Source organism: Aplysia californica, unplaced genomic scaffold, assembly GCF_000002075.1.
Source record: "Aplysia californica isolate F4 #8 unplaced genomic scaffold, AplCal3.0 scaffold00634, whole genome shotgun sequence".
Classification (NCBI taxonomy): domain Eukaryota; kingdom Metazoa; phylum Mollusca; class Gastropoda; order Aplysiida; family Aplysiidae; genus Aplysia; species Aplysia californica.
The window spans coordinates 147,213-159,694 of NW_004797904.1; positions in this window are offsets into that span (position 1 = coordinate 147,213).

Consider the following 12,482-nt stretch of genomic DNA (forward strand, 5'->3'; position numbering starts at 1 on the left):
CATCACTGCAAAGAGAGAATTAGATAATATCAACTTTTAATCTTTACCTTACCTTTCTTTCTCTACACCTCCACTCTATATCTGTTCATGAGTGCTGTGCTTCTATGTATTTACTGTTGAATTTCAAGTAAAAAATAACTCTACTTTGCATATTATTATTTTGTTGCATCGGTATATATTTAGTGGATTAGAGTTGCATAATAGTAGTAAATGATACATGATACATGATACATAATAAATACCATTTGTATAGCGCACTACCACGCTCTTCAGCAAGCTGAATGCGCTTTTCACTACATTGATACACCAGCAGACCATAGAATACTCAGAAACATTCTCAACTTTTCGGGAAGCATACAGTGCAAGCAGCTGATTTAAGCGCAGAAACACTACCAAACTGATAAGATCTTTCACTGTCTTCAATATCTGGGTACTCATTCTCATCAGGGTGAAGTAAAGTGCCTTTCGCAAGGACAAAACGTCGGGTGCTTGAGGGGATTCGAACCCACTACTTTACGGTTGCGAGTCTGAGAGCCTAACCACTAGGCCACCGATCACATTATGACTTGTTCTTTTTTCTGTCTAACAACCGATAACTTAAACTTTACATTGTTGTTTGTACAGGGCTCAAGGAGTCACTGTAAAAAGAATAAAAGACTTTTAACCAGGTACGCTTCCATTCTATTTCTGAGTCTATATTCAATGTTTTGCAGTAAGATAATTCATCGCTTTTTAAACACGACATTTATCCCCCTCCCCCCTCCCCACTACCCCACCCTACCATCCAAAAACAAACAAAGACTAGAAACAGAAACGAAAGAACAAAACAAAATCAGCAATAAAACGAAACAAATTTGAACAACAAAAACAGAAACACTATGAGATATCGGGATATCGTCGAAACCAAAAGCTAGTAGAAGGGTGTAAAGTTATATAGATTTTGTCTGCAAACAGAATGAATCTAAATGGGGTTAGGATAATAAGCAGGAATATTATTTCTGAAACTTTTGTACATCGCACGACGGATGAATGACGTGCAATTTGCTAGGGTTCCGACAAAGTCAGATGTTAGCATTCTGTGAAGGAGTTGTTCGCCACTGTGTTTTGTGTGGTCTATTTGGTTGTTTACTTTGCAATCTGGCGTGTTGGTCAGTGACAAGGGCCGGGTTAGGCCTAGCCTATTGTATTGTTTGGCTGAACGTGTGAGAGTGAGTAATGTGCGAGTCTCAGTTCAGGTGGTGCAAGTGTATAAAAGCAGTCTGGATTACGACAGGTGAGACTTTAGAGGGGAGAGCTGTAGCAAGGCAGAGAAGGCCTGCTGAGAGCATAGGTGGAGAAAAGGCTAGTTAGAGCCTTGGTTTGTTTCTGTGTAACGTGTGAGGTTCCAACGCATCGGGGCCCCTTCGCTGAAGAAAGGATCACCACCCCGAGAGAAACAGGTTTGGCTAACCCCTGTTGTAGGCGCAGGCAGACAGAGAGTTAGTAGTGATAAACATTGTTTTATGTTCCAAGTTACAACATTTTGTTTAGCTGACAATATTGTTGAGCACGTGTAGTGAATGGTACTATCCTAAAGCTTATTCATTTGCCGTTCTTCTTATGAAAAGACACCCATGTGTGCTGAGCAACAGTCGGAGCATTCGCTATTGACGGGGGTACATGTTGCTTTGTGTCAACGGTCAAATAAGCGAGGAAATTGCCGCCAATGTTTGGTGACTTTCGAAACTTTAATCTCCTTGGCTTTTGTACATATTATATTTGTTGTGATTTTGATCAATGTTTTATTAAATAAAAATACAAAAGGAAATATGTTTTAAATATACCTCAGAAGTGTTGAGAAGAAACAAAATGATCAAAAGTCTGAAAATGTCGGATTTTTCACTTTCATTATTTTCACGGGCACCTGATTTCACCACGAGGACGTACATATCGTCAACCCCTACAAAACTAGGATACACACACACACAACTGTTTGTCATTGCTGATATTAGTCTTGATAATACTTGCTCTATTGGACAAATGACAAATGTGTGCAATCGTTGTAATACTATAAAGTTTCGAGAAGAAACGAAAGGTGTTTGCTGTGGAAATGGGAAGCATAAACTGGATCTACACCCACTTCTGCCACTAAAATTAAAGATCTGTTCATGGGAAATTCCCCAGTCTCCGAGCATTTTTTAAGCAACATCAGAAAGTAAAATTGTTCATTTCAAATGACATCTTTTGGATGTCAAAAGATCAGTTTTGAAGGCTGGAACCCAAATTCCGTGTTCAAAGGCCGGTTCATCACTTGGTTGGCTCATTACTTCCATCAGAACATAAAAGTGAACAGGTTTTGCAGGTATCTTTTTAAGACTCGGAGGACCAAACAAAATTAAGAATGGCAATGACACATGACTGAAGTCTTAAACGCAATACAATCCATATGTTACAAGACTGTCTATAAACACACATCTAAGAAATAAAGACTGCATACCAATATGCAACTTAAAGTGGACTTCAAAATTTCAACAAATTTCAAGTCATGAAAATGCTAGACAACTCGGTGAGCACGATAGACGTTACCATGCACCGTCCTGTAAAGAAGTTGCTATTCTTATGCCAAATGAACCAGCTGGGCCCCGTGCTATTCTAATCTGATACAAAAAATAACAGCGTAAAACGAATCTGCGAACTGCACCCAGCATACGGTCCACTGCAATATCCCTTACTATTCCCAACAGGAAGTGACGGATGGAGTCTAACTGAGAAAAGGAACAAAAAAGTGACCCAACTGCAGATCTATAAACTCGATCTTTTCAAAAGACAAGGAAACTACTTTCTCTTAGCCAGGTGTTTGCTTCAACAATTTATTGTGTATGTCTAAGCAAAATTTATTGGAAGTGGAAGATTAGTTTCTCAGTCGAGAGCAGCGTTCACTGAGAGCCGACAACTACAGATAGCAGACGGTGGTCTAAGAAATATAGGAAAGAAAGTTGTGTTGCCAGCAACGTTCACAGGTGGACCAAGTTATATATTTGAAAGACACCAGCATGCCATGACAAACGTTCGTTTGTATGGAAGACCAGATTTATTTATTACTATGACAACAAATCCAAAATGGACTGAAATAAAAGAGCATCAGGGCAGCAAGCACATGACAGGACAGATTTGACAGTGCGCGTCTTCAAGTTGAAATTGTAAAAACTCGTGCATCTTTTGAAACATGGTGCCATTGGAAAACTATAAATGTGGTTGTATTCAATTGAATTATAAAAAAAGAGGTCTACCCCATTCACATATTTTGCTCTGGCTGACAAAGGAAAACAAAATTATGCCCGATACAATTGACAACGTTGTTTGTTCTTAGATTCCAGACAAAACCAGTGATCAAATCTCTACTCATTAGTGACCTCCAATATGATCCAAGGTCAATGTGGAGAAAACAACATTTCTTCAGTTTTCATGAAAAATGGAAAATGGGAAAAGTTCAAAAGGGTTCCTAAAGCCCTTTATAACGAAACAGAACATGGTGTTGACTCTTACCAAAAGTATAGGCTGAGAAATCCGAATGACAGTGTAAAAACAGCAACTATAATTTCAACAGTCAATGGGAAACAAACTCGAAAGGTTGTCGACAATGAGTGGGTTGTTCCATACAACCCGTGGCTTTTGCGACAACCAAACTGTCATATTAATATTGAAATATGCACTTCGGTCAAGAGCATAAAATATGTTCTCAAATATGTTCACAAAGTCACCGACCAGGCTAATATTCAAGTCAACTATGAAAATTCAAATGCTGATGATGAAATTCAAACTTTTTTCAACGCACGATATATGGAAGCACAAAGGCAGCTTGGAGGATATTCGAATTCCCACCACATGAGAGGCATCCAAGTGTTATACAGCTTGCTGTTCATTTGGAAAATAGGCAGCGTGTTTACTTCAATGCACAGACTGCACTTGAGAGACCAACAAATGACCCCCCATCAACTTATTGCTCCAACAGCCTTTTTAAACATTTGCCAAGAGTATGCTTTTACAGAAAATCTACTGTACTCAGATGTACCTCGATTTCAAAAGTGGGAATCAGGGAGGAAAACATGGAAGCGATGAAAATGGATGGTAAAAATAGAAGAACAAGATGTTTGTTAAAGTCCCACAATATGCAGAGTTTACACTATCAGCTCCAGGCAAGGGGAACGTTTTTTCTGAGACTTCTGCTTCACTATGTCACCGGTCCCCGTTTGTTTAAATTACTGCAGTATTGACATTTTTATTTACATTGCAACATTATTTTTTTGTCTTGAAAACATTATTTTCCCGTTCATATAACGTGTACGCAGGCTAGTGTAATATAATTGAACTTAAACTTGATCAGTATTTTGTAAACTCATTTTTTTATTAGTCGTTTGAATTGATACCCATGAGACACGTGATAGAAATACATATTATTTAGATCGCTCAGAATTTTTCTGTTGTATACCCCTTTTTAGAGGCAGAATAAAGTGAGAAAATGGCATCTAACTTTTTTTTGGACGGTCCTAGCTTGAGAGTCCATGGGAACCGAAATCAAAGTTTTTTTAGAAGTATCCACACAAGAATGTTTTTAAAATGAACATAAAAAGTGTTGAGCCAAACCCCACATACAAAAAATGATAACGATTACCAAACGGCGGGAAAATGCCGGTTTCTTCGATCTCATTACTTTGTCGAGAGACTGATTTCACCATGATGCCTCACATATTTCTAGGCCCCTTCTTTTATTTCAAAATTTAGCGTTACTGCGTCCCGAGCAAGGTAGATTATTTTGCGAATTGTCCACCAACGTCTTTTAGCTGTTAAAGAAGTTCAAGTGGAAAATGTGCCTTTTTGGCATCACAGATCTATGTAAAATGCTCATCTCAGCCATGAATTTGAATATAAGTCAACGTACAGGTCCAACCATACTGAGGAGCACCTTCAACTCATAAAGGGGTTCTCTCTTGATTCCCTCCTGAAGCCAAATGGAACTTAGCTATCAAACATCTATCAATCATTATCTCTCCACTTTCTTTTTTGTGCTTGTTACTCTCTTGTAACATGTTTCATCTTCGGCAGTTTTTATAAGACCATAATATTGTGTTGCAATGACCGTTATAACCTACTAATACAATTTAATAAATTCCAAAAGATGGCACCTCCAGGTGTCAAGTGCTTCCAACAGAGCTCATTGAGTACTGCTTACTTTCTCTTTCTCTTTCTACCGACAGGTACACAAGGTGGAGACAGTCGACGCGTTCGTATGTGTCCTTCAACATTCCTTTTTGACATACCCAGACCCTGATGAAATGTCTCATCTCTGATTATGCTTCTTAAACTGCCAGGTGGTCTACCCCTTCTTCCTTTTCCATCTGTTCTCCAGTACCGCGTCTAGTAGGATATTCTTGTCTCTGGCATTCTCAAAACGTATTCCAAATATCTCTCTATGCGCTCATCGTGGTACCCGTATTGTCCACATGAGTGCAGTGTGGTATTCTTGTATAAGATTGTATTACGTTTGAATAGACATGAACTGTCTGCTCATGCCACGTACATAGAATGAAGCAAGCCACCAGGCAAAGACCCATCGTATCGTCACTGGTGTTGCGGTCTCAGACGTATAACTGTGAGCTGCAGCAGCAATTACTTAATGGAAGTGGCATTGAGGTTTCGGAAGCCAGTATGAAGCGTATATGAATGTTCTGATGTTTAATGTTTTTTCTAATGTGTCGCACGTGGTTGGCGGGTGCTCTAGTGTTGTTTGCTCCTTCTTTCCTACAAACATCTGTCGTCCTGTTCTCTCCTCCTTTTTGTGTTCGTTACTTATGTACGGCACGTATATGACTTTATTGAGTTGCAAGTACCGTGCAACTCTTACTAACACTAAACTAAACTTTAATGTATGGTAAATGTATTTTAGACGTGCAGCCGACTATGAACGTTTTGAATCAAAGAGCTAAGCCATTAGGTCGGGTCAATGTAACGTTGCCTGTTAGATTCTGGCTCTCTGATGAGGTTAGTGAAAATGTTAATTACTCACTCATCGTGAATTCACCTTTCGGAGAACAAATCAGCCATAAGCTATGTGGATCGGGTCAAGGATTGTATTGAATGTGTTGAGTCAAGTATGCCAAGACTGTGCTGAAATGTCAAGGTGTTGAGCAATACGGACAGTATAACTCTTTACTGTGAAATTCTTCAAGGACGTCGACCTGACTTGGACTGCGTACATACGAACTTTTGTAGTGTCCGAAATTGGACAATATTACCTCCTATTATCAATTTCATGCTGGGTTGTTTTTTTTTAATGTATGTGGTTGACATGTCATAAATAATGCTGTCTGTGTGTGTTAGATTCTAGTCTATGTCCTATACCAACGACATTCATCTGTACCTTCATGTGATATATGCTTTGTTGAAATGCAAATAACTAACTCAGTTGATGAAATTGTGCTCCACCATAGGGGTCAACACTAATAGAAGGTTACACAGACGAAACCACAAGCGCCTATGGCCACGGCAAAGGTTGAGACGGTGTTTTGCAGGCGGGTGTCTGCAGGAGAACAACAAGTCACCCGGTCACGTTTGAATTCATGCTTATTGATTACTCTCCTTCGTTATGCTCGTAACTATGTTATCATTTTCATGATGCATTATATATTGTGCTAAAAGAATGTTTCTATTTCATACATGTATTAATTAGGTCAAAGTAAATGGCGAAAATATTAATAACATCAGGTATGTAGATGACACGGTTTTAATAGCAGGCTCCGAAAAGGACCTTCAATTGCTTCTAGATACTGTTGTAAAAGAAAGTGAACATAAAGGATTATTGTTGAATGTAAAGAAAACAGAATGCATGGTAATATCCAAAAAAGCAGCAAATCTTAGTTGTAATTTCATTAGCAAAGGTGAAAAGATCAAACAAGTCCAACAGTTTAAATATCTAGGATATGATATGATAAGATCTGATGACAAATCTTCCACAGAAATAAAAAGGAGAACTGCAATGGCTAAGGCTTGTTTTAATAAAAATGAGCCCAATCCTGAAAAATAGAAACATATCAATGAACACTAAAATGAAAGTCCTGAAATACTATGTTTGGTCAACCCTTCTATATGGCTGTGAATGCTGGATCATCACTAAAGACAGTGAAAATAAAATAGAAGCAACAGAAATGTGGTTTCTTAGGAGACTGCTAAGAGTAACGTGAAGGAAAAGAAATCAAATGAGGTAGTGCTTGATGAAGCCCACGTGGGACGCTCAATGTTAAAGACAATCAGGAAACGACAAATGCAGTTTTTGGGACATCTGAATAGACATAAGGGTCTTGAACATCTACCTCTCTCTTGCAAAATTGAGGGCAAGCGAGGTAGGGGTACGCCCAGAACAACATACTTAGGGAACCTAAACAAATGGTTAACAGGGTAAGACCAGGGAAACGTAGCTTTTTTGAGAGCATCCGTGCAAAGGAATGAATGGAAAACCATGATCGCCGATGTCTGTCGCAGATCTGGCACTGGATGAAGATGATTAATTAGGTCCCACTCATTCGTCCCAACATAGGATGTATTTGCTTCCCATTTACATACAAATCTTTAACTTCTGTTATTGTTGATCATAATATGGAACAAAAGCTGACACAACGAATTATACTGCAGCTCCTTTAGATGTGACTCTGTATTATGATTACAGATACAGTTGACTAGATAGAAATAAATGCAATGATTGAGCTTGTCTTTTGAGAAGTCGAATTTAACTAATTGAAATATTCTGAGAACAGGCAGGACATTGCGTTCTCCTACTGCTGGTATACGCTACAATGGACGCGTATTCACTTTTACAAAACAAAAGAAAACAGTCATAAAACTCCTCATGAAATGGGCAATGATTAAAAGTAGGTGAAATGAAAAAAAACCCATTCATGCATACATACTTAGATTCACAGGAATTGTATAAATTTATAGGAACACCTATGTACAAATACCGCGGAAATTGTCCAAGATGGCGTCTATTGTCGAGGAGAAATGTGATCGTCCTAAACAAGTAGATGTCCTAGACAGTGTCATGTTAACATTATTTTTTTAAACCACACACACACACGAGAAGGGAAAAGTAGTCATTTGTACCGGTGATTGTCTTGGGCAGGTGGCCGTTGAAATAGGTTTGACTGTTAAAGACTGTATGTCCATGCAAATCACCAGCACAAACTGCCACTTTCCACCCCCTGCAAAACATTTTAAAAAATTATAATAACACTGTCTAAGAGAACCACCTGTCTAAGATGGCCATTTTTCTTCTCTGCAGTGGGTGATTGTCTTGGACCGGTCGGACTGTATATCATACAACGTACAACTATTCAGACAAATAGATGACTGGGGAAAATCAGATTGGTGATGTTATGTCCACAGAGAACTGAAAATTGCACACATAAAGACGGTCATTATCATACACTTGGCAGAGTTCTTTGGTAGGGCGTGGAAGTAAATCCTTGTTAAACCTGTCTCTTACAGAAACATCTGCATCTTCTTTCAGGTCTTCTTTCATGTTCCGCCCACCTCCCTCCCCCCTCCCCCCAAAGGAAAATTATGACACCAAATGAACAGGCAAGTAGGACAAATTATGGGATACTGTCTGAGACCCAGAGTACATATACCGGGTACAAGAACAATTTAAATTTAAATTTTCCTTTTTCGAAAACCTTGGCGTTGATGAGGGTGAGGTTCCCCTTTGAAACGAGTATCTTTCACACATTAAAAACTGCTAAGAGTGAGATAACATTCACCATAATATTTTATCCTAAAATTTTAATGACTTATGGGTTTGAAAAAGACAATTCTTTCAATGGTATGAGATAAAGCAGTGTGAACAATTAAATGCACCATAATATCATGTATGATACAAATGACATAATGGCCTACATTCGGTTATGGTTTTTGCTCACACAAAAAATTACTGGGCGCACATGTATAATGGAGGGTGCGGTGGCGCAGCGGCTAGTGCGCTCGTCTCCGAAGCGGAAAGTCCGGGTTCGAGCATCGGTTCGGACACGGATTTTTTTGAAGCCCCTCCTGCCCACCAGAGCAGTAATGGGTACCTGAGCTCGAGTTGGGGAAGTAAAGGCGGTTTGGAAAGGAACTGGCCACCCTACCACAATATTCCGAAGACCCAGGAAGTTGTCTCACTAACAAGGCAATCCCCAATGTCCGGATCGGATGCGGGAACTACTTCCCTTTTTACATGTATCACACATTTGCACGACTGCATCTAGGGGTTGACTTGTAGTGTGCTTTCATGTCAGCATGGTCGTCCTGGACAAAAACATGATGGACGTGAGGTCGCTGTTGTACAACTGGATAAAGGGCACTGAAATAAAATAAAATAAACAAACACGTACCTATTATAGCAAGTTACACAACTGCAAATGGTTCAGACTGCACTTTCCTTTTGGTGTGATCATAATTCTTTAACACCATTTGGTTCAGCTTTTAGGTTTAAACAAATAATGTAGATTGCTCCTTACAAGTATATTATAATTAGAAGATAATTTTGGGGCGGGGTGGGAAGGTTAGTGATACCGGTTATTCATAAATCATAATTATGTATATTTTTAAATATGTATATATAAAATGAAGAAAGAACACGAATTCCTTTTAAAAGGCAAAACAAGAAAAAAGAGAAGTTAAAGAGGTACAGAATCTGAACAAAACAAAATGTTTCAATCATAAAAATTACCCATCAAACATCCACGAGGAAAGTCACAGGTTCCCCGCTGTGGATTTTCCCATATTAGTATCATCTCTCAAGAAACGTATTATTGAAAGGACTGAGAGAGGAAACGATGGGGAGACAACATCAACGAGTGGACTGGCAGTGACAGAAACACATCTACAGAAAGCTGAGAACTGAGAGCAGGTGAGTATGGGAGACTGGTTGTGAACTCAGCGATCTGCCAGGTGATGGGAAAGATCAAAGTGAAGATGAAAACCATTTATAGCAACAAGGAGCATTTGAAGGGTGTCTTCTTTTATAGACCTACATCCACCTACACCCTAAAACCAAAACAAACCAAACCCAATAACAACAACTACACACTCATTTATAGTATCAATTATAATTACAAATACAAATGGACGGATTTTAGAAAAGGGGAGACGTAGGTAAGGTGTTTTCTACATTTCTTCAAAGAAAAAGACAATATCAATAATAACAAGACAAACAAATAATCTCTACTTTTAAAAACCCTTCCCTGCCAAAAGAAAGTACCATATCACACACACATATACACAGACACACAGATACACACGGTGAAACACACAGACATACAGACACACACATACAGATACACACACACACACACACACACACACACACACACACACACACACACACACACACACACACACACACACACACACACACTCACATACACTTACAAACACATACATGTAAAAAACGAAAAAAAAAGAAAGAAAAAAGAAAAGTCAAACAAATAGAGAATTAACACAAATTGTAGGTGAGTGAAACCAGATGCTCGTGAAAACATTAAAATCAAAGAAGCAATCCGTCCCATTTTTTTAGGCAACCCCCTCTACTACCCTTTTTAGGCAATGTTTATTGCACTTTTTAAATGGGTGGGAAGGCAACCCGAGGTACGTCTACCTAAAACCACGTTTCTATATAAATATTTTAAAAAAATCTTTTTGCTGAAAAATGTAAATTAAAGACACTACATAATATCAATAAATTAATAAATTTATTAAGGACACTCGAACTTTGTTTAATTCATTAAATTTGGCTGCCATTTCCTCGTTAATCTTATCTCTGACACAAGGCAACCCTTTTTACATTCAAATATCTAGGCTTCTATCAAAGCTGGGGGGGGGGGGGTTTCATCAAAAGCAAGACAAACTGACCATTATAATCTAAAGGATGCCTTAACTTTGCCTAGCAACATATTCCACCGAGTCGTGACACACATCACTTAGGATGAAAACTGTGGAGATTTTATTTGTTTTTTGGTAGCCTCGGTGACTTATAAAAATACAACGTGAGTACAGAGGCCTTTGATTAAAGCAAAACCTAAGGAGAACAACAATAATATATTCGTGAAATGGATAAGAACAAAAACGGAAGTAAATGCTTACAGGTATGCAAAAGGTGGATTATAAGAATGAAGTATAAAGACCGATGTTTGTAAATTTAAAAAAACTATGAAAACTAACTCTTAATTATGATCGCTTTTCGGGAATACAAATGCATATATAAACAAAACAAACTTAAGACTTTTCATTTATGAAGTAGCAATGAAATGGGGACACATTTTGTTCTTTATAAATCAAAGCAACATGTGCTGAAATCTCGAAAATTAAGAGATTTTGAGCACACTCACTGGTAGCCCATTTCTCCAACTATTGTCTGAGAGAAGCATTGGCCTGACCTGAGCACAAGTAAATGAAAGCAACAGTGGTAAAGACACACGAGGAGCTTCAAGTTAAAGAGATTCATTTCTTCTGAGTATTGTTAGTACACTTGAACTGTTTAAGGACGTAAGATGACAATATATGCCCGCTCAGCAGCAGACCAGTAGCACATTGTTGCCTGCCTTTTTAAGGGGGGGGGGGGCGGCTACAACAGATGGCTATCTCGCCTTTATCAAATTCAATACATATAACAAGCATGGTAAGGAATCTTTAAATCTGCAATCAAATTTGGGAAAAAAACAGTTTTTGGGTTGTTGTTTTTTAGTTTAGTATGGGGTTTCACGGCTCTTGCAACTGCATAAGGTCATATGAGCGTGCGAAACAAAAGTACGTTTTTTTAATACGTAGTTCACTACACGGCTGTGTATGGATTATTTGATCTTAAACGCTAAAATATAAAAAATCTGGTGTAGATGTATAATTTCTGACTAAAACAACTGTTACCTACTAGATGGCGGCCAAATTGGATTGTGTTGACAAATGCCTCACCTATTATTTTATGTAAATGGGTTGTTATTTTGCAAATAGGGCCTATGTTAGCAGACAATAAATGTACTAAAATTGTCTGTTGAATTTTCCAAACGAATTAGAACATTTTTAATGAATAATATTTTCCTTAGGTTTTATTTAAGTTTGCAAATAATCCGTAAAATTCCGCACTCCACACACCACCAACAAAAATCTATCCCACACATTGAAAATTCAACAAACATAATTTTAATGTGACATTGTTCTCTTCATTCCGGCGCTGCTCAGTGGCGAAGAAGCTTTTACAGATCTCCTTATTTTGGATAAATTTTTACCCTTACTCAATTTTTACACGGTCTTGTGATAACTTATTTATTAATATGGATCTTAAGTCTTTCAGTTGTGCCATATTTCTTGTGTTTTTGATTGTTTTGACTGTGTCAGTGCAAATTCACCAAGGCCTTATTATAGCATCAAATGAGAATGAATACAGGGACGCTGTGAATCTATTTACAAATTGGTGTGAT